At 39.9% G+C, this 20949-nt stretch overlaps 1 pseudogene; it reads left to right on the top strand.

Moving 5' to 3' along the window:
* The window catches only part of LOC107989204 (metabotropic glutamate receptor 4 pseudogene), a 40559-nt pseudogene that overhangs the window by 7155 nt on the left and 12455 nt on the right, over positions 1 to 20949 (top strand).

Consider the following 20949-nt stretch of genomic DNA (forward strand, 5'->3'; position numbering starts at 1 on the left):
AATGTTCTAATTTTAATTTGCACTTTGCACCTAGTGGAATAGTATTTAAACCTTCTGCCTACCACTGTAGCAAAGATGAACCAAGACAAATTATGTACAATATATTGTGAATTGGATAATGTTCCACAGTGCATCCGATGATCTCTCACGGCATACTGTACTAATGTGCCAGGGCACAGTGGTTGGGAATGTTTTAATAGACCCCCACCCACCCTCATGAGTGAATGATGAAATGTCCTCCAGCGGAGTTGTGGATGAATATTCAACAGATCTGCTGCATCTGTGGCCCACAGAGATCTGACACCCACACTGTATGGACCTCCACTCCCCATAGTGACCCTTCTTTTTATCTACACCTCCCCTTTGATGTAGGCGGTGGAGTCTAACACTCCACAGGTGTGACCCCCAGAGTGACCTGCTGAAGGTCTTCACTCCTGCCATCGGAAAGATAGACGGAAATAACTGTGCATATTGGACATCATGAAAAATGGATGCCTAAGAAAATTATCCGGTGCTCCTGGACACTCTTCTGAAGGTTAATACCCGGAATATGAGTACATCATTTGCATTTAAGAGTCCAATAATACTCTTCCATGCTCAATTTAAAACTAATTTCTCGCTCTTTTGCTGGATAATGTTGGCCATACTGCAGTGTAACGGCCTGCCCTTGGACATGATGTTAATGCAGCAATATGTGTTCATTGTCAGGCAGGAAAAACACGCAAGTGAAGGCGCATGCACAAATGAACGCACGGCTCCAGATTGAGTTTTCGCACATAGTCTACATCCTCATGCTGCACCTGTGTGTGTGTGTGTGTGTGTATTTGAAATGAAATGACAACACATCTCCACCTTTGCTGAACTGTGAGAGATTGCTATCACACTACAGTTAATTTGACAGTTACGCTGAATATTTAGAGAATAATCACCATATAAAATGATTAGTTGGTCTATAAACATGGAACTGATGAGAAGAAAAGTTTTTAGACAAAGAAACCTATCCTTTTAGATTCCTTAACATATGCTTAGAGGTGATCTGTGACAGACATGCACACACAGGCAAAATGAAGGTTTAACAACTAAGGTTGTTTTCCATTTTGTCTTTGACTAAATAATCCTTACGTCCAACATATAACAGCTAACGAATAATAATAATAATAAAAAAAAGTGTTATACCAGAAAATCAGTTTGTAGACTCTATAGCCTACTGTAGGCTGCAGGATAAACCTTGACAGGCGGACACATCGGCGAAATTAAGGTTTAACAAATGCAATCCAATGATCCCCACTGACTACATGCAGCCTCCGTCATTTGTTTTGCTGCTATACTTGCTGTATTCTGGCATTCACCCTATTTTCTTCACACTCACACGCGCGCGCGCACACATTCATTGATGGTGCTTTCCAGCAAAGTGCTGCGATGCTTTTACCATCAATCACATCCAGCACATAGCCCTGCGTCCATCAGATAGAAAGTACTGCCTCCTCGGGTAAAAGGTGTGTTTCTCCTCTCTGTTAATAAAAAAAACCCTACTCCTCTCTCTTGACAGTGAGCGGCTCTGGACTCTGGACCTGCCATTTCGTTCCCGATCACACACAGCGGTAAAGTTGAGACTTTCAGCATCACTTTTCCCGTGGACAGCGCTCACGATGTGTCTCGGGAATCGACGCCGCCTCGACGTGCGTTTGGAGTCCCTTTGGATACTACTCAGAAACACTGCTCACATGTTGAGTTGAACAGAGAGGGAACCTTCTACCAGTCGGGCACCGAAGCCAGATGCGGTTTTGGATTTTTGGCCACTTCTTAAAAGAGGGATTCTACGTTTACGGGAAAATAAGGGTAAGTGCAGCCAACCCGAACCGCAAAAATGTTTCGTACTGTTTTGTGTGTGTGTGTGTGTGTTTGTTTGTTTTTAAACACAAACGTCGTGACATACATCCATTCCTTTACCAAGTCCTTTACCTTGACATCTGTGATGAAACAGGGTTTTGGTGAAAGGGAATGAGAGGAATGTGTCTGTTCCACCTGCATGTTTCGATGATGGTGATACTTTAATTATTAAGTGATTCATGATGCCTTGACAGTTTTATTTAAAAAAGTGAAATACATATGTGTTGCTGATAACAAGGAGTGCAACGCCCAGCACTATGCACTCATTGTTCCTTTTAACGTTTTTGTGGAGCTCCCACTCAGACATCTAGTCTTATAAAACATGATTGAAAAAGAATGACTCAATATTCAAGCTGGGGGGTAAGATGTTGTAACTCTTGCGCATATATCAATTTAGGCATTAAAAAAATCTGCCCATCCAGCTATGCCAGTTTACAATGATGCGAAACAGTCTGGTTCTTCTATTCGCAACTCTCCTTTTCTCTCATTCCTTCCTTTTCTCTTCGTGTCTCCCTCTCGTCCCTAAAACAAGTTGAGTCACGTAGGGAAGCACCCTAGCTGGGTGGTGGATCTACGAACATGTGTGTGTGTGTGTGTGTGTTCGCGGGCGCGCGTGGGATGAGGGATGTTGGAGGGACCGTTGATTGTCAGACACACAGATGTGCAGCCTCCTGGCAGTGCAGATGAGGCTGGAGACAGCAGCAGCAGAACTGCTGAGGAGAAAATGCTACTCTGCACCTCAGAGCAAACTTTAATAGGTTACCTAGACATGCATAGGTGTTACTTTGAGCTCATTATTCTGTGTGCAGGGCTGTACGTTATACCTAATTTACATGTGCAAGCCATGTTGTTTGTGTGACTAGAAGACTAGAAGGTGCAGTCGTCAAAGTTCATGAGGAGAACAAAGATGTACCTGACTTGCAGAAAACATTATTAACACTGCTTCCAATTCAGGCCCAACTCCCCCAGGCCTTTTTTGTGTGGAACCACAGATTAGCTGTGTGCTCTCTTATTCTCCAACCTTCAATATACAGTGGTTGGTTAAACAGGGGGGCGCTGTGATTAGAGCCAAAAATATGCCATTGTCTGCATCCCTCTGAACTTACAGCCAAGAGGGGAAATGATTCTCATATCAGTGAGTAATTATCTGAAAACTTTGACTCAGCAAATGAGAGATTTTTTAATTCAGATTCTGTCCTCCGACTCCCGGGGGATTCATTTAGAGTCTTGCGTTGGATTATTCTTGTTGGCATGTTCTTTACAACTGCAGTGACTGATAGCTTACCTGGATCTAACTCCAAAGCAAGCTTAAGTCATCTCCCCGAGGGAGATATTGTGAGAAGTAGTCAGTGTGCAGATCGCAGCTAAGGTGAAGGGATTTAGATTTACTTTCCTAAGCTTTGTCTGGCTTATCTTGTCCTTTGCCTTAGTTTAGCAAGTGCAGACTCAGCTCAAGACCCTGGCTTGGCAGCTGCTGAATCCCCATATGTTTTGTGGCCAGAGTGTAAGCAGCTCCGAGGAGATGCTGTAGCACTGCCTCATTCTGTGTTTAATAATACAGGAGGATACAGCAGCCTGCCGTAGATTGGCTCAGCCTACGTAATAACACAAATGCTTCTTAGTATTGCAGTCTGTAAAAAGGTGGTCTTAAAATGAGCACACCACATTTGCTTGATGAAAAACTACGACAATCAAAGTGATTGAAATGGTTTCAAGAGAGGGCTGGGCTTCATCCTTCATCCTCAGTCTGCTGAGAGACTCCCCAGAACCCACATATTTCAAGTGGCATTATGGGACGCAAGAGCAGTACTGCAATAAACAGATGTGTGCACTGTTTCCCAGAACAGAGCCATGTTTTAATTCCCAGCAGACCTCTGTTGTTCCCTTTTACAAAGGCTGGTGCTGGAATAGTGAGTGTGCACGGAGCTTTATAGAGCCCAGCTTCCAGTTTCATTCTCCTCCTGGCAGATGCCATCTGTTCACTGGGGAGGTTTTCCAAACAATTCCATATTAAAGACAAGGGAGAAATGAGAATATAGAAACTCTATAAAACAACATGCTTTCTCTTTCTAATATTGAAAAGAAGGAAGGAAATGAATTACATTATTACATGATAACATAAATATCCCCATGCATTTTAAAGTAAAATCAATTTTTAACATAAAATAAAAACTTCTGAAAGTCAGATTCTACATGAACAAGACTTCGTTAGTAAATCAAGTGCAATATAAATATTCATTAATTACACCAGTGATGTGTCAGATTTCAGGGTAATTTTATACAACTATATCAGTGCGGTTGTCTCACTCTGACAAGAGATTCTCATTTCACCAAATGCTATTTTAGCTAATGGATGTCGCGTGTAACTTACAACAGAGGCCGTACACAAAGACCATTTGTTCTATATTAGACTATAATGGACCATAAATACACACTGAGAAGATTCTTTTCTGAGGTTAATGGATGGAAATGTTTTTCTTCCCAGAAGTATATTTCATTAAAAAAAACAGGTGGTGTAGCAATTTCAGGTAATGCTATTTGAATTTTGTGCATCAGAGCATAAATTGGACAAAAAGGCAACATAAAAAAAAACAACAACAGCATGATTTCAAATTATTAATAACAGTGAGAAACAACAAGTGGAGAAAACATTCAGGAGAGTGATGCTGTGCCTTTCCTGAGTCATCATACACACAGACTCGTCCTAAGGCAGCGTTGAGTGAAATGGAGTGTGAAATGAGTGCACTTAACATCCCTGCAGTAGATTACGCACATTATCTTACACCAGGGTTCGAGAGCTTCTTGCGTTTTGCCTGTAAATCTGTCATCCAGTTACATTCACCTTTACTCCAGTCCATATAAGGTTCCCTGCACGCCTGGAACCACTTCTGCCCTTTGTTCATATGTGGGGTTTTACAATTCAGTTTAAAACTTCAGCTCTAGTTTATCTCTATCTAAGAGATGTGGAGGGAAACTTCCTGCAGGATAAACTTAACTCAGCCCAACATGTGCTTGACTTGGCTGCCTCTATATCTACTTGAGAACATGAACTTAAAGAAGTAAATGTACATTTGCGCCACTAACTGACATAATAATGACATGTCGCAGCAGCCTCTGCAGGACAGGGAGAGTATTATGGTAATTTTTGCAAACAATAAGTAACAACTGTTACATGCTTTCCCTTTAAGTGACATCATTTTAATCATCTTAACTAACCATCATGTGATCTAAATTAGCTTCTGCACATTATCTTGAGTTTTTATTTTTAAATAAATGCTCAATATTCTATGATATGACGTGTTGTATGTGGATGTAGGTAAACGGCTCAAAGCAAATATTGCCTCTGCATCAAATTAATTTGTTATCTGTGCAGTCAAACATATGGAACGGTTTATAAACATAAACAGCGTTATTAATGTTTTTATGGATTTCTCTCTGGCAGATTGATTCAGCCGAGTGAAGAGCTGCTGTTTGTTGTCACTGCAGTGCAGCACTGTCACTGTTTTTGTTGGTATAAGGACAGATGAATGAATTTGTTGTAAAGTAAAGTTATATAATTGATGTCTACGCAGTATAGGAGAGTACTGTGTCTGTGTAAAATAGAAGATGACTAGTTTGTGGTGTAATAACTGCCCAGGGATCACTGTGGCTACATCACAGAAGAAAAGATGGATCATTATATCACATTTACTTACTTCACTGTAAAAACCAAAAACAAACAAACAAAAAATCAGTAAAAAACACATGACATTATATAGAAGAAAGGGATTGGCCCTCCTCTGAGACGCAGTCCTGTGATCAGTAATAGCTGGATGTATTTGTATCTTTGCTGGTTCATAATAGCTGAAAATGACTGTAAACAAAGACGCGTCTTCCTGTCAGAAGGGTTTCTGAAAAACCACAGCCACAGGAAAACAAGCTGTGGTAAATAAATTGTCCAGCTAAAGTAAGCAACTCTTTTTTTACACATTGTATTGGGAATTTGCCCTTGTCCTTAGTTACTACCCCTAACATTTGTCCCTGTCTACTCCTTAAGTTCCAGTTTCAACAATTCAGGAGACGATTTATTATCTGACAAAATCTGGAAATGCCGTTTAGATTTCACCCGCTTTGTTATGTCACAAAACAGGTGATAAACCCCGCCTCCTGCACTGGGAAGCCCCACCCATACTGTCACTCCTTCCTGTGCAAGGATCCTCCATTTAATTGACTTGTATATTGGACTGATATCAAGTACAACTCAGAAGCTTAGCACAGCTGCTAATTAGCAAGGCTAAATAAACAGCAGCTACATTACGTTACATTACATTATGTTGACACTAGGGGGTTAGTCTACATAGTACAATCAAAGTGATGTTGAAGTAACAGAGATAACTACTGACCACTGACAAATATCCAGGTTCAGTCTTGATTTTGACACTTTCTTCTTGAGCTACATCCTCAGGTCTTCCCTCTGTGGAAGAGTTGGTTGGAGCCAAAGCTCATTAACATTTACAGGTAAAGGCGCAGAAATTGGTCGTTCAGAAGAGAACTGTTAAATAGACGTGTAAAAAATCCTGTTGGAGCTGTTTGTTAATTTGCACAAAAGCAGCAGAATCTGTCCACATTTAGCCATCTTTAGGCTCTGTCTCTATAAGGAACCCATCAGCATCAGTATCTGCTGTGTTGACTTACAGTTCCACTTTTCTGGCCTTTGGTGAGATTAGAGTTTGCAGCAACAGCAGCACCTTCTCCATCTTTCTCTGATTTCTATTTACACATGACTTTTTTAAAATTTAATATTATTTTTGTCGGTCGTATTTGTGTTAGAGAAGGAGACGGAGGTGTGCAACTGCATTGATATTAGCTGTTTTCATGCATCTGCTTAAAATTCCTACGTGTGCGTGCACATGTCTGCATATGGTCCAGGAGATTGCTGCCAAATTACAGGTAGTGCCTCTCGTTCCACTGGTGCAAATGCGTTTATTAACGCTATCTGCTCAACCTCTGTGGTAGAATAAGAGAGAGAGAGAAAGAGAGAGAGATGTATTCCAGAGGTGAAGTAGAATTCTTCTTGCCTGTCCTTGGACCACCCAGTTTTGCCGGCTGCTCCCACGTTGTGTTTTCTACCTGTGGTGGAATAAAGACTATAAATGGATGGTGAAGAGGCAGCTGCTGATGAGAGCCAGGCTGACCATTAGTTTTATTCCATCCATGTCTGTGTTTAAAAGAGAAGTATGACATCGTGAGAGGAGTTATATCTTTTCCAATAACTGGTATGATAAATAATGCAGGTGATTTTGGTAGCGATGTCTGCAGCACTCCTCACTGTTATTGTATCACACAAGATACACAGAAGCTAATGATGGTGGTCAGCGGCAATAAAACATATGCTATGTTACCTTTCTTCAGTACTTTAGGCAGAGTTCAAAGAAAGTACTTACTATTGTCTATTTTCTTACAGTACGTCTATGTAAGAAGGATTATATTTATTTTTAATTTTGACAATGCATGAGTAAATAAGTGAATGGATTTCTCAACAAGGCTCCGTTCACTCCATTTCCATCTGGCTGCTTTATGAACTTGTATTAGTAATTTAAAAAATGATTTTATACTTTTGCTTTAGACTTTGGCAAGACTCAGTCTTGAGCAGGATGAATGTGCAATTTATTTGATTTCGGATTTGTTTCAAGTTGGCAATTCATTTTTGCAATTTATATTGGACCCTAAAGATACCTTTGCATTTTTATCTCCATGTCACATAGGGTTTGAGTATAACTGTGATGAGTAACAAAGTGAATGAAAGTTGTCAGCAGGACTGTTGTTGGCCTCTGTTTGGTGTGTGTGTGTGTTACCTACAGAGGCTGGGAGTGAGGGGTTACTAGGTCTGATTTCTCCCAAAAGTCATTAAACATAGAAGATTATGTAAATTGTTCACTATAAAATTAAATTAAATTAACCAAAGGTGTGAGTGTGAATGAATCTCTATGTGGCCCTCTGACTGTCAAAGCTAAAACCCCAACCACGCCCATGATTGCTCTGATTGGCTCCAACTCCCCACCTAAACCTCGATAGAAAATAAGACATAGAAGATTATGTTCTTTGAAATGTCCTCAAGTAAAAGTTACTGTGTCATCAGCATATACAACTGAAAAGCCCATGTAAAATGTATAAAATAATGTATAGATTTCTGTTGGCAATAATGGGGATAATTAAATATTAAATAACATTTGATTTGATCTAGAGGCACATCCTCAAAACTCAGAAATCAAACTAGTATTTTAGTTTCTGCTAAGTGGTGCTTTGAGGAAATAAATAGCTTTTGGTGCTCGACAAATTCACCTTCATTTAAGCGAGGCGGTAACTAATTACAGAGCACTTTATCTGCAATTTTAAGCAATTGGAAAGATCTGGAATTTGATGGAATGGTCCAACCCTCCCATTATTTAACGTCTTACCCTGAGTTTGACAACCTTTAGCAGTAAGCGCCGCCTTTCCTCCAGCTGTTGCCTTTTCTCTTTTATATCTTATGACAGCAGCTCAGAAAGATAACAGATTTAGAAAAATGAAAAAAAAATTACATATATATGAACAATCTTCTTGCAGTAACATGTTGTATTATGACCAATATATATATATATCAAAGTAATGGAAGCCTTTCTTATATCTTTTATCCGTTCCCTCATCTAGAAACCATTTTTTACAACAGCAACAGAAATATGTGTGAAAAACGGCTGTGAAAAACTAGTTCAGTCAAACATGATCACCTGTAGCTGTCACAGTCAAACCAGGCAACGATTGGAAGTGGAGGTTCTGATTAAAACGTTAAACTGTGTGCTGGTTCAATCACTGTGAAGCCCTGGTGGAAAATGTAAACGTTGCCTTTAATCTGAAGAATATAAAGTGCATAAAATGTATTCATTCATTCATTTATTTTCTATCGCTTAATCCTTTTCAGGGTTGTAGGGAGGGCTGGGGTGAATCCCCAGAGTAATGGATGTTGGTGGGTTAACCTGTCCATTACAGGGCCATATACGAGACAAATACATTTGAATTCACATTCATAGCCGCTAAAGTATCGGGTTGCTGGTTCATCACATTTTTGAGAACAAGTATTTGCCTGAAGTATTGTAGCAGATACCAATATTGATAATTGTATTGGTGCGTCCCTTGTGATTAGTTTATCCAGAGAGTGCTCCACCCCTGGGGGTGATCGAGATAAAAAATGTGACGGCGGTTCAGAGTGGGTTTTTTTTTTATATGGGATTTATTTCACACAATAAAGACATGTAGATTAACATTTCCTCTTCAAGATTTACAATAAATAAATAAATAAGGGCAGGCCATATATATGGTTGGGATATAGATGTGGTGTGAGTTTGGAAACCACTGATATACACTGTCACTAATGTTGTTGAGCTTTTCCTCCTGTTCACATTTTTTCTACTAATCCCAATTTGAATCATGATAAGTTGATGAAGTCAAAAACACCTACACAGCAAACGTGACACTCGCTGTTGTTTGATAACGATTACCACAAAAACAAGAGCTCATTAACTCATGTGTTGAAAACAGTGTATTGGTCTCATTATCTGAGCCTCATCCCGATCAATGCCTTTATGTCTGCTCTTCATTTTCTCCTCATGTTAATGAGTTCATACATGAAATAGAGTGATTGGACCTTTCACACCGCGGCCAACAGGAGTCTCCATTAACAGTGGCCTGATAGACAGCAGTCGAATAATGACTGCAACATGAATGATTGTAAAAACAATAATTACTGTGGTGGGCCCTAAATGGGAATTCATCAGTGATTAAATAACAACAAGCATAAATGGTTATTAAGAAATATTACCATCAAAGTAATACCACTCACCAGGGATAGTCATCTCATATTCATTGCCATATGTGTAATTTTCAGGCCCAACAATAAAAATTATAATTAAAAAATTTATACAAAATACAAAATCCAGAGTATTCAATTGCGATATTCAAGCATTTGAGAGAACAAGGTGAATTAAAAGAAGAAGAAGAAAAAAAGAAATTCCAGTGTTCCCTACAGTGATTTTGCATAAAATGTTGAATTAAATGCATAGATATGTATATAGAAAAGTAACCTCTCCATCTTTTATTTGGACACTGCAGGGTGGTGGTTGTGGGCGTGGCTTATTTTTGTAGACCTTGCATGTTTCTCTCACTAGAGCTGGCAACACTGTAAGACATGTCATACACCTGGATGTTTTTGCCTTTCGCTCATATTAATAATCCTGGTGAATCCTGTCATTTATTTTCTGGCCCTTGTGTGTATTACACATCTTTAAACATTTAAAAATAGATCCAAATAGAAAGAAATGATCTATTTTTTTCTGCCTTATTTGTTTTAATTCCTGTCTAATGCGTACAGTTAACAAACACGTTTCGTGACTCCCCAGCTGCTCTCCCTGTAGGGCTGGAGACATAGATTTTTACTAATTGCTTCACAAGAGCTTCTCCTGCGTATGGGAGCCACTGCAGCATTAAGACTTTAACAGCTGCTAACAAAGACAGTGCAGTCACACAAGCTCATTTGTTTTTCATGCTGCGTTCTGAACGGGTTTTTTTTTTTTTTTTTTTTTTTTGCCTTTCCTCCCCAGAAAGGTGTCACAAGACTGTCAGGTCAGTGAAGGCAATAAAAATGAGAGAGCAATTCCAAGCTGCTAATTGTCATTGGCGATCATTGTTTCTTCATTTGTTTATGCCTTCTTATGTGCGATGCAACCCCAATAGTTTTCTAACACACTAATACAGCATATTCATTGTCATTTTTCTCTGTTTTCAGAGCTCCAAAAATGCTTGGCTAATGTGGCTTTTAGAGTGCACCAAGAAGCAGATTGTGTGTTTTATTTAACAGAAATGGAAAGTCTAGCTTAGCAATAAATCTATTGTTTACTTTCACTAGTAAGTACTTAGAACCGGGGCCTGTTGAGATGCTAAAAGAGCTCAATGTAGAGCTGCAGCGAGTACTGCAGGGTTAGATAATATTTCTCTGCGGTTCTGCCAATCTGAGCGACCTACTTTATATTACAGCAAGTCACTTGATCCACTGTGAACATGGGAATACTGATTATACCACTTTGAAGGACAAACAACACAAATGAATGAGTAGAAGCTCATCCAGGAGGCGCAGTAAAAGCAGAGAGACCGCAGTCTGACCAAATGACAGAAGACCCTGACATCGTAGAACAACATGCACAATGGAAGAGATCAGTGATATGCATGGCTGAATGCAGGTACAGCACTCAACCTCATTGTACTTAGTACTGTCACATTTGTGACTAGTATTTTTAATCACCGATGAAATCTTTACCCACAGTTTTCATCACACTATGATGAAAAACCACAGCCCTGCAGCCTTGGACCGTGTTTCCTCTTTATATCGACCATACATCAAACCTTTTTTTTAATTTCTAATTGGTAGCAGTAGTAGTACAGGTGGTTGTAAGAAAAGTAGCAGTTATAGTAGTATATTCAAAGTGGTTTCATAGTGTAGCTGTTATCACTCCTACCTTACACATCTGCCTTACACGCTGAAGCTTCCTGGGGTTGATTCCCATAGGAACCACATATCCCTAATGGTGTCACCTATGGCGACCTGTGCCTGTTGCAAAGACTCACACTGTACATTTTCCCATTGTGGGACATTTCCCCGGTGTGAGATGACTAAAGTCTTATCTTATCTTTTATCTTAAATAAGGCACTCAATTATTACGATGAATACATGAGAATATGAAGTTTTGGGCATATTGATTCTTTTGCACTATGTAAACAGGTCAGTGTTTCTCAAATTATTGTACCACTGATGGTACATGGGCTGCTAGTATTGTAGAAAGAATATAGTTAGTGTCAACTTAGTATTCACACTCACATCTACAGTTAATTTAGAGTGAATAGTTAAACCCATATATTTGTTACTGTGGGAGGAAACTATAGAGAAAAACTGAGGAGCACATTAGAGAACATTAACTCCACATAGAGATATCATCAGCTCCTTGTCACATGAACCCCCGTGTCACCGTATGCATCCCACTAATTTCTAGCTCGCCTTTTCACACGTACTTGTGGATTGATAGGTTTTTATGCCAGTCATTGGTCTTTATGTCACAGTGCAGCACCTGCAGACTTCCTGCTGCCCTTCATTCACTAGAAAAGAATCAGACAATTCTGGCAGCAGAAGGTGTTTCCTGCACTGAATCTCTAATTCATCCTCAGATGTTGCTGAATTTTTGCTTCTTCTTATATTACATTCCTGTTCAGCCATCATCATTACTAATGAATGCCAGTGCTTCACTTGGGAACTGTAGCATTTCTGTAGTCACTCCTTGCCACCTCAAAGAAGAGTGTTTGATTCAGAAAAGCATCTTTTCTCAAAAAAAGGATTGTGGGCTTTAGTGTGATTAGATCAGCATGGGGCAGGCTGTGCAGAATCGACAGGACAGGAAGGGCTGAGCTTTAACACCCATGTGGGGCAGCGACCACTGGATGATACGTTATGTGACAGCCCGCGGTCCTGGAGACCACCACAGAGGTAGTTTTCCCACTGCCTCGGAAGGTTCTCAGGTCCATCTTATTTCATTGCCCTGACAGTGTGACTTGCATCTGTGCAAGTTGCTCGAGTTGTGATGCTTCCAATTGAAATCAAATATAATATAGTAACGTAATAAAGGCTGCTCTGGGCTCATGGGTCTGGATGTCAGAAGAGGACGTTGACAGGCGTAATGGTTGTTGTGATCCCATCACGGGTCTGGAGTTTAGCAGCAGCTAATTAAACTGTCTTTTTGCAGAGCATGACAGTTTGACAGTGAAATCTGCTGCACGCACCAATAACAGCTTCCAGTGGTGGTGGCATATTATTAAAAGGAAACTGGTGCAGATGAATGCTCATGTGAGGTGAAAAGGGACGGCCCATTTTATTTAATTACCTATTTTGTTTTGTTTTGTTTTTTCACTTCATTTCAGACTTTTCAAAATGTGTTGCAAATAATTTGGAATGTGTTGGCAGGAAAAAATATTTTTTAATTAGTTTCTGTGCTGTTCGTTTAATCCTGTACATGTGGGTTATCAGTAACAGGAGGCTCCTCAAAATAAAAATCAAAGACCCTCTGGCTGCTAGACCAAATGTTGTGCGTTCATACTTAATAGGCAGAACATGATTTAAGTTCCGTAAATATCCCTCTCAGCTGTATCTGCCTACACTTTGCACACGGCAGCAAAGAAGCATGTGTGAACAGTACTGAGAAATGATACAATATGATGTTCAGAGGGGAAGACATAAATATCGCATATTTGACACATTATATACAGATGTGGAAATCATAAGGTGGGGAGAGGGCAGCACTGAAAGTGAGTACATAAAACTGTATGGGAGCTGCTCCCCAGCCCACTGTAGGTGTTGCGTCTTTCCCGTGAGGGCTGCTCGTTGTTTTGGTGGAGGCAGCTTGAGTTGGAGGATTAATGAAATGCTCCATCTTAGTCATGAAAAGAGCATTTTCACAATCTATTTAGCATCATGCATATCAAAGGCTCACATTATGCGCTGTTGACTTATGCTCGCCTACAGCACGGTTTTCTGATGCATTCACTGCCACTGCTGTGATCTTCTGAGGGGTGGCTGCCCCCCCCCACTCCCCAGACAGTGCCCATTGAGGCTGGCATTTGTCATGTTCAGTGTCAAAAAACTCATTCTTCAGTGCCAAAATGAAATATAGCACCCAACTGAAAGTCTGAGGGTTTTATATAAGCATTGGGAGTAATAAAGATTTCCAGGATATTTTTTTGCGAAACTGTCCAGGGCTGTCCTGAAATCTTGTCAGTTTTCTTTACACACTGATCTGTGCATTTTCATTTGTGTACTTGTTGATACTATCTATTGCATACTATCACAATACTTCTTTACGTAGGATTACAATAAACATGCGCTGAAATGAGAGACAGTGTAATATAGTGGGTATTATTTAACCCAAACCACAGTGAAGACACCAAACTGGAGAATACTTTCAGCCTGCTTCATTTTCTCATCAACAGAAGACTGTACCAAACCAGAAAGAACTTTCTCTGTAGTTAATACAGCCAACTGAACACAAAGTGCTTTTACACCAATAGTAGATTTCAAATGGAAACACTGTCTCCTGTTTCCCAGTGATGTAGAACTGTTTCCATGCTTCACTGACCAATGTTGGTTAAGTAAGTCTGAACAGCAGAGTGACTTGGTGAGGTGTGAACACAACTTAAAGTGAGGAGAGACGTTAGTGTAATCAGAGCTGAGGCTGTCTTCAGGTGTGTCGTACCTTCAGCTACTGAAATAAACTACCACAGGTTGACCAGTGCACTTGGATTACGAGCTGGCTTTGAGTTTGACCTTGTCCTGGCTTTGAAACGCCGGATGTTTCCGTTCAGGCAGTCAGTACAGACAACCTGCAGTAGTGGTAATAGGCTACAGCGGAAATGCTAACGGAAGAGCATTGGATGAGTGCTGGATGTTATTTCAGCTGATGCTTCTGGTGAATTATTCAGAGCCAATGGTTGTAATTACACAGAGTCTACACTAGTAGATTAGCTTGTGGCATGTTCGGCTCATTGCGAGGAAGGCGAAAGTATGCGATGAAACAAAACGCATTCCAGGAACAGTTTCGACCACTTGTTTTCCCCCTCCGCCCCCCCACACACAGAAACACACTTCCTCCCATACAGCTCCGTCAGCGGTTTCTCTCCTGTGAGTGGCTGGCGTCAGGCCGGCCCTCTTAAAGCTTTTAAAAGGCTGTTAAAGGTCTGCGGGAGACGTGGTCCGTATCCCTCTGCAGCCACCCACAACCTCGGCTGGGCCTGTCCACAAAACCCTCCGAGCAGTCATCTAGTCAGCTGGCATTATGCAGCCCCTCCCTTGTTCCAAGCAAAGGAACCCGCTGAGAAAAAGAACGGTAGTGCCCGCCGCAGTGACCTTTCGAGGGATTTTGAGGATTTTAATGTGATGGGGTGGGTTTGAAACGATGCCGGAGATTGCCTTGAAACGTCTATGACATCATCTAATGTAAACCTATAATTGACTGGAAGAGGAGACCAAGATAATGCTAAGACTAGGAAAAGACATTCTATTTTTTTAAAAAGAAGAGACAACTGCAGGGCCCATGATGTGGTCCCACTCTACTGTCCTGTCCAGGTTACTTCGTTTGCCACTGTGAAATGGCAGGACTGCAAATTCCGCCTGACAGCGCAGGCTCCCCTCGGGGTGAGTAAGTGGCATCAACCTGTCATAGTCACACACGGTTACTGACAAGGTGATGACGAACACCTTTCATTAAAAGGCAGAATCTGGGCAGTTCCTCTCAGAGAGTGTTCTGCCTTCTTAATGTCAAAACCAAAAGGACTGGGGTTGAAACTGGAGGCCCACAGGCATCGGTTCCATACGATTTTATATGTCATAATGACTCACACTCAAAAATTCATAAGTCCTACTATCAGAGGCACGGGTGGTGGAGCGCTGGAGCTCTCAGAGGAAAGCCACCCCCGCCCCCATGTCTTGTCACATGTTATCAATGTAACAGATGCAGCTGTAAACAAATATGTGAATTCCTTTTGACCCAGTAGTGATCTTGGCTCCCATCAGTAGTAACAGGTATGTATTTTAAAGATTAAGAATCCACTACCAGGATATTCTGAGCTGAAGAAGTCATTACACTGCACACAGCAATTCTGGCCAGTCTTTTAATTGCTCTAAAGAGACAGGACAGACAAAAGCTCTTTGCTGGCAAAAGAAGAAACATTGCTGAGTTCAGTTTTCTCTACTCTGGGTACTTACTTACTGCTGACTAGGAGGCATCCTACCAGCTGTGACAGTGTGGCCGCGAGTGTCTTCATCTTCGCTAGTTTCTCAGTGTGTAATCATGAGAAAAGCAAGTTGTGGAGACAGGGTTTGAAACAGAGACAGATTTTTGTCTTGTCAATCTGTAGACAGAATTTTTTAGGTTCCTTCACTAGCAGGACACACAAGTTGGGATTCAGTCACAGTAACCATTTCACGGTGAGATCAGTTTATGCTCACAGAGGATGAAGCCCCTGAACAAGTGTTTTATGGAGTTAAGAATCTCTGTCCGTGTTTATACTCCTTCACCCACCGACCTGTGACGTCACAGTTGTAGAAGAAAAACATTTGTATTGCGTGTATGCAGTTTGTAATATTTAGACTTTTATATGGATTTTAGAGAACATCAACAATGACAGATGAAGTTTTTCAGCCAAATAGAATGGTTGATTGTCTGATTTTGTATTTTGTGTATACTTTGTCGTACTGTAGTACAATTTATTATTAGAACAAAGCAAATAACAAAGCGCTACACCCCCAGATCATTTTTATTTGTAATAACTACACACTCTTCTCTCCCACATTTAATATTAAGTTTGGTTTATTTTTAACACATTTGGTAGGTGTAAATGCAAATGAGGATGGATGGGTGGGAGATGATAGAGCAATACATGGATGTAAAGGAAGATGAAGATGAATAAATGGATGGAGGTATAGATGGATGGAAGTTAGTTGGATAAATGATGAATGGAAGGAAGGATGGATGGATGGACAGAGGGATGGATGGATGGATGGAAAGAGCCTCATTAATGCTCCACTTTGAACCTGTTTATAGAAAGATCTGTGGCCTCAGGTTCTCACTCTACACTCATGTCATCTTCATTTGTGCTCATTTCCAAAAGCAGGGCGCTGTAGCCACTTATTTTGGACTAAACTGGAAGAATGCATTGTCACATGTTCCTCCACTGCTGCAGAGTCTGCCTGTGCCGTCTGCACTCTGTGTTAAGATGGCATCTGTTAATGCTGCCTTTATTATCTGCCAGCAGAAACAACCCCAGTGAGTCAGGATGGACGGGATGATGGCTTGCATCCTGGAATCAAAAGATAAATAAATTGCTCGTGCTAAAATAATATTTCCTGCTGTGGCTTTTCAGTGTGGCACAGAGCGACCGTAACATTTAAATAATGAAGAATGCCCACAGTGGTCCTAAAGTACTGACTCACTGTTTTTGCCGTTACTCTTCCCATCACTCTTGACAGATGATGATGTATCAGGAAGTAAAAGAGTCACATGTCAAACTGTGTGCCATCAAACTGAGTTGTGCACGATCTCCTGTAGCAGCACGGAAATAAACCACTGGCTGCGGGTGTGTGATCAAAACTGAATATGATTCAAAAAGCGACAAAAATAATGATGACAGGTTTGTGTGTACCGTTAGTTATACTGAAAATGCATGCTAAAGAATAAAACATCAACACATTTACAGTGTACCATGGGACAGCAAAAGTTTGAGGCCAAATTTTTTTCACTGATGATTCAGCTCAACAGAAAGTGTAAAATGTGGAGCAGAGGATCCATTAGGGTTCACAGGCTGAATGTAAATTATCACATTAGGAGCAATAAAACAGCTCGATTCTCCCAGCAAACACTAGTGTCTGCCCTGGCTGCCAGCGTCTGCCTTCAAAATGAGTCACAGTTCCCCCACCTACAATCTATCCACAAATCATTACCAACAAAATGAGTTACATCAAACCTTGGTATTATGACGAGTTACTACCATCTCCATGACAACCGGGGTGGCAGAACAACGTGAAATCAACCACAGCTCTTTGTGCCTGATTTTTTAACTGCTGCTGCCAGTGTCACAGATTAAATCCTGTGACTAAAGACTCACAGCCATGTTGGTGGATTAGCAGCAGGGTGACTTAATTCATATACAGTACCCTACGCTGAACACACAGTGTCAAGTTACTTTGATTTTTTTTTTCCTTCTTATCCTGCTGGTTCAGGCTGCAGAATGTTCATTGGATTTTCTCATTGGATCATAATAAAGCATGCTCAAAGTTAAATATTTCACTGTGTAATCACCACAATGAAACCTGACTTTATATAATATCACAGTATTGCAAAAATGAAAAAAGAATTAAACTAAATGTTTTCTTTCAGGGTTAAACAATTTAAATGCTGGCAGTGTTTAGTAGACATAATAATGGAAATACAAATGGAAATATATTTGGCCGTCACTCCATTCTACTGTGCTGTTTAAAGGAGATGAATCTGACTGAGGGATGCAGCTGATAAACAGTGTAATTTATCTGTATGTATGTCTCCTTTTTCTTTCATAAACTGTGCGCATACTGTAGGGTGTTCCTGTTAATTAGGGGTTCTTATACAGTATATCTGCTGAGTTAACAGAACGCTCCCCAACCACATCTGTTGTTTCCTGAACATCAAAAAGATGATAGGCTTTATGTTCTTCCTACCAAGAACTCCACATCTGACAGCCAACTGTCAATAACAGCAAATGATGAATTCAAACTCATATTATACACTGTATTTACCAGCTGTGTAAGGTATATAACAGTATTTAAAGTGATATTTTAGTTTTTTTGTTAAAAGACAGAACAAACTGTGAACTAAATAAAGATTAACTTAAACAACAGCAGGTAGATATCAGTGTTTCAGACCTGCTTTTATCCCTGACTGAATCCAAATGATGTTATTATTAATACTGAAAAAATCTCAAGAAAAACATTTGAAAATAAAACTTGAAACATAGGTACATAGAGTTGGTGGATTTCAATTACAAATGTCTATTGATGTTGGGATGTAATTTTAAATGAATTTTATGTGCGAAAAATGTTGCAGGAATTATTGGATACACCTCATTTTTTAACGGAGAAGTCCTCACAAATTATTTTACCAATTAATTAATTAAGTTTGACTAATATATATGTCTGTGTTTATTTGTGTAATACATTAGAAATTGGATAACTAATCAATATAATTTATGATTAGCTTTATTTCCCCAATTAGGTTAAACATATTTATATTTATGAGATACATTTCACCATGAGTTACTTTAGAAGTTATTTTTTCCCACATAAAAATAATATTGTGCATTTGTTGTTTGAGGTCATTTCAAGTTTTCGTGAGACAGGTTACACCTGCTCATGAATTTATTTATATCTTATTTATTCATTTCTTATACCTGGAGTGAGGTTTGTTGCTAAAGCTCACTCTTTATTTGTGGTTACTGTACGTTGGATGGAGGTGGCATATGGTTACACTCACTGATGCAGATTGAACTGCAGCCAAGTTGGTGGTTCCAATGCCTGAAACTTTTTGATTATTTCCTTTGGTTGGCTGTCCTTGTAGAAGGTGGCATTTCAGGTGCTCATAGTGCTGCTTCAAAATAGATGTCTCAATGTATTATAATAGGAAGAATGTATTTTGTCGGCCTCACTGGTAAACATGTCTCCACATTTATGCTGCTGTATGATGAGGTTGCTAGAACTTTTATGATATCTGGGCTTTGTAAGTTTATTTAAAATAAACAGACAGAAACAGCCCTGAAATGTGACATTAATCAGTTAGAAAATACAGATAGATAGAAGATATTAGCAAGTTTAGTAAATGGTAACTTAATGGACTCTATTAACTAAAGGAAAGTATACACAGGGTACTATATATATATATATATATATATGTATATATATATATATATATATATGTTCATAAGGTACAGGTATATACTTTTATGTAGTGTTTATTTTCCAAGAAATGCTCTGTGACATTAACAAGTATGAAAACAAACAAAATAAAAAGAAACACACAAGCGCTCTTACATTCCTACTCTTCACAGATGTTGATGATTTGTTGCCACTAAATGCTTATTACAGATCTGAGGGTCTTTGTGAAGGCACGGTGGTGTAAAGTGTGGACTGTGACATGAATTCCAACAATCTCGAAGCATTATTTTCTTAAAGAGACATCAGTCCTCTCACACAATGACTCTATTGACTTCCATTCAGAGCTTCTGTGGTTGATCTCACATAGCAATTACACATCAGCAGTGACAAAAGAACGAGTCTCTGTCTGTGTGTGCAGTCTCTATTGAGGTGAATGTTGGGACGGACGGACCGATGGATGGAAGATGGATGGAAGACAGTGAATGGTTGAAGGGTACTTTAGATGGATGGATATATGGATGATAGAGACACAAATGAAAATGTCTGTGTCTTTGTTTGACGTCTAGGGAGTGTAGGGTGGATGGAGAAATAGAAGGTTGCGTGAGTGGTTGGATGCTTGTATTGATGGTAGGTTTAGGACGATACACATTTTGCTGGACGATATATTGGGCCACAAATTATTGCCCATAATTTATTTATTTATTTTTAATGATAATATTGTCATCATTAATTTGGGATTTAACCACTAATGTCATGATGATATGGTACATACAAACCTCCATCACGTAATCTAAACACCCAGCTGTGGAGACAGCCTATGGAAAAACAAAACTTAAGGTTTGGTTTGTAAACTGCATCAGTAGTTTACAACCAAGTCCTGTTTTTTATTCTTCTACTCTTTTTCCCAAAGTACTCTCCGTTTTTGCAGCACTTCTCCTGCGTGTGTCCCAGATCAGATCAGTTAAGTTCTTGACACATTTCACCACGACAATTTGAAATGGTTATTGACAGGCCCTGTCAGAGTCACACTTTCCTGGTAACGAGCTGAGACACCTGCACTGCTGCCTGTTCCGCGACATGCAGAGGAAGATAACTCTGGAGAAGAGAACGACACACGGGATAAACACCTGACCGGTGCAATCCTAGTTAAAGCTTGGGCCTGACTCCAGCTTCAAACACACTGTAACAGCATCATCACATCACAGCTGCTCTCTCTCATTAGCCGCCACTGTAATTGAATTCTTTATTCATTAAGATAGATTTTTCATGTGAATAATAAAACTAGCCCTCTCTCCTTGGGACCACCTACGAATTCAACACAGAAAATGGCTCAGTTTCCAGAAAACATTTGGACCATTGGTTATCGACGCAGACAAGGTTGTTGCTTCAGCTAAAAACATGATAATACCTGTTACAAAATATTGTTATTGTTTTACCATCCTTTACAAATGCACACATGGAACCGCACTCTCTGGCATCGAATGAAACAGCTATTAAATATCAATTTGCGTTTGATTTGCGTTGATTATCTGTGATGAGTACTGAGTACTGAG

The sequence above is a fragment of the Cynoglossus semilaevis genome, chromosome 11 (genome assembly GCF_000523025.1).
Source record: "Cynoglossus semilaevis isolate Cse_v1.0 chromosome 11, Cse_v1.0, whole genome shotgun sequence".
NCBI classification, from domain to species: Eukaryota; Metazoa; Chordata; class Actinopteri; order Pleuronectiformes; family Cynoglossidae; genus Cynoglossus; species Cynoglossus semilaevis.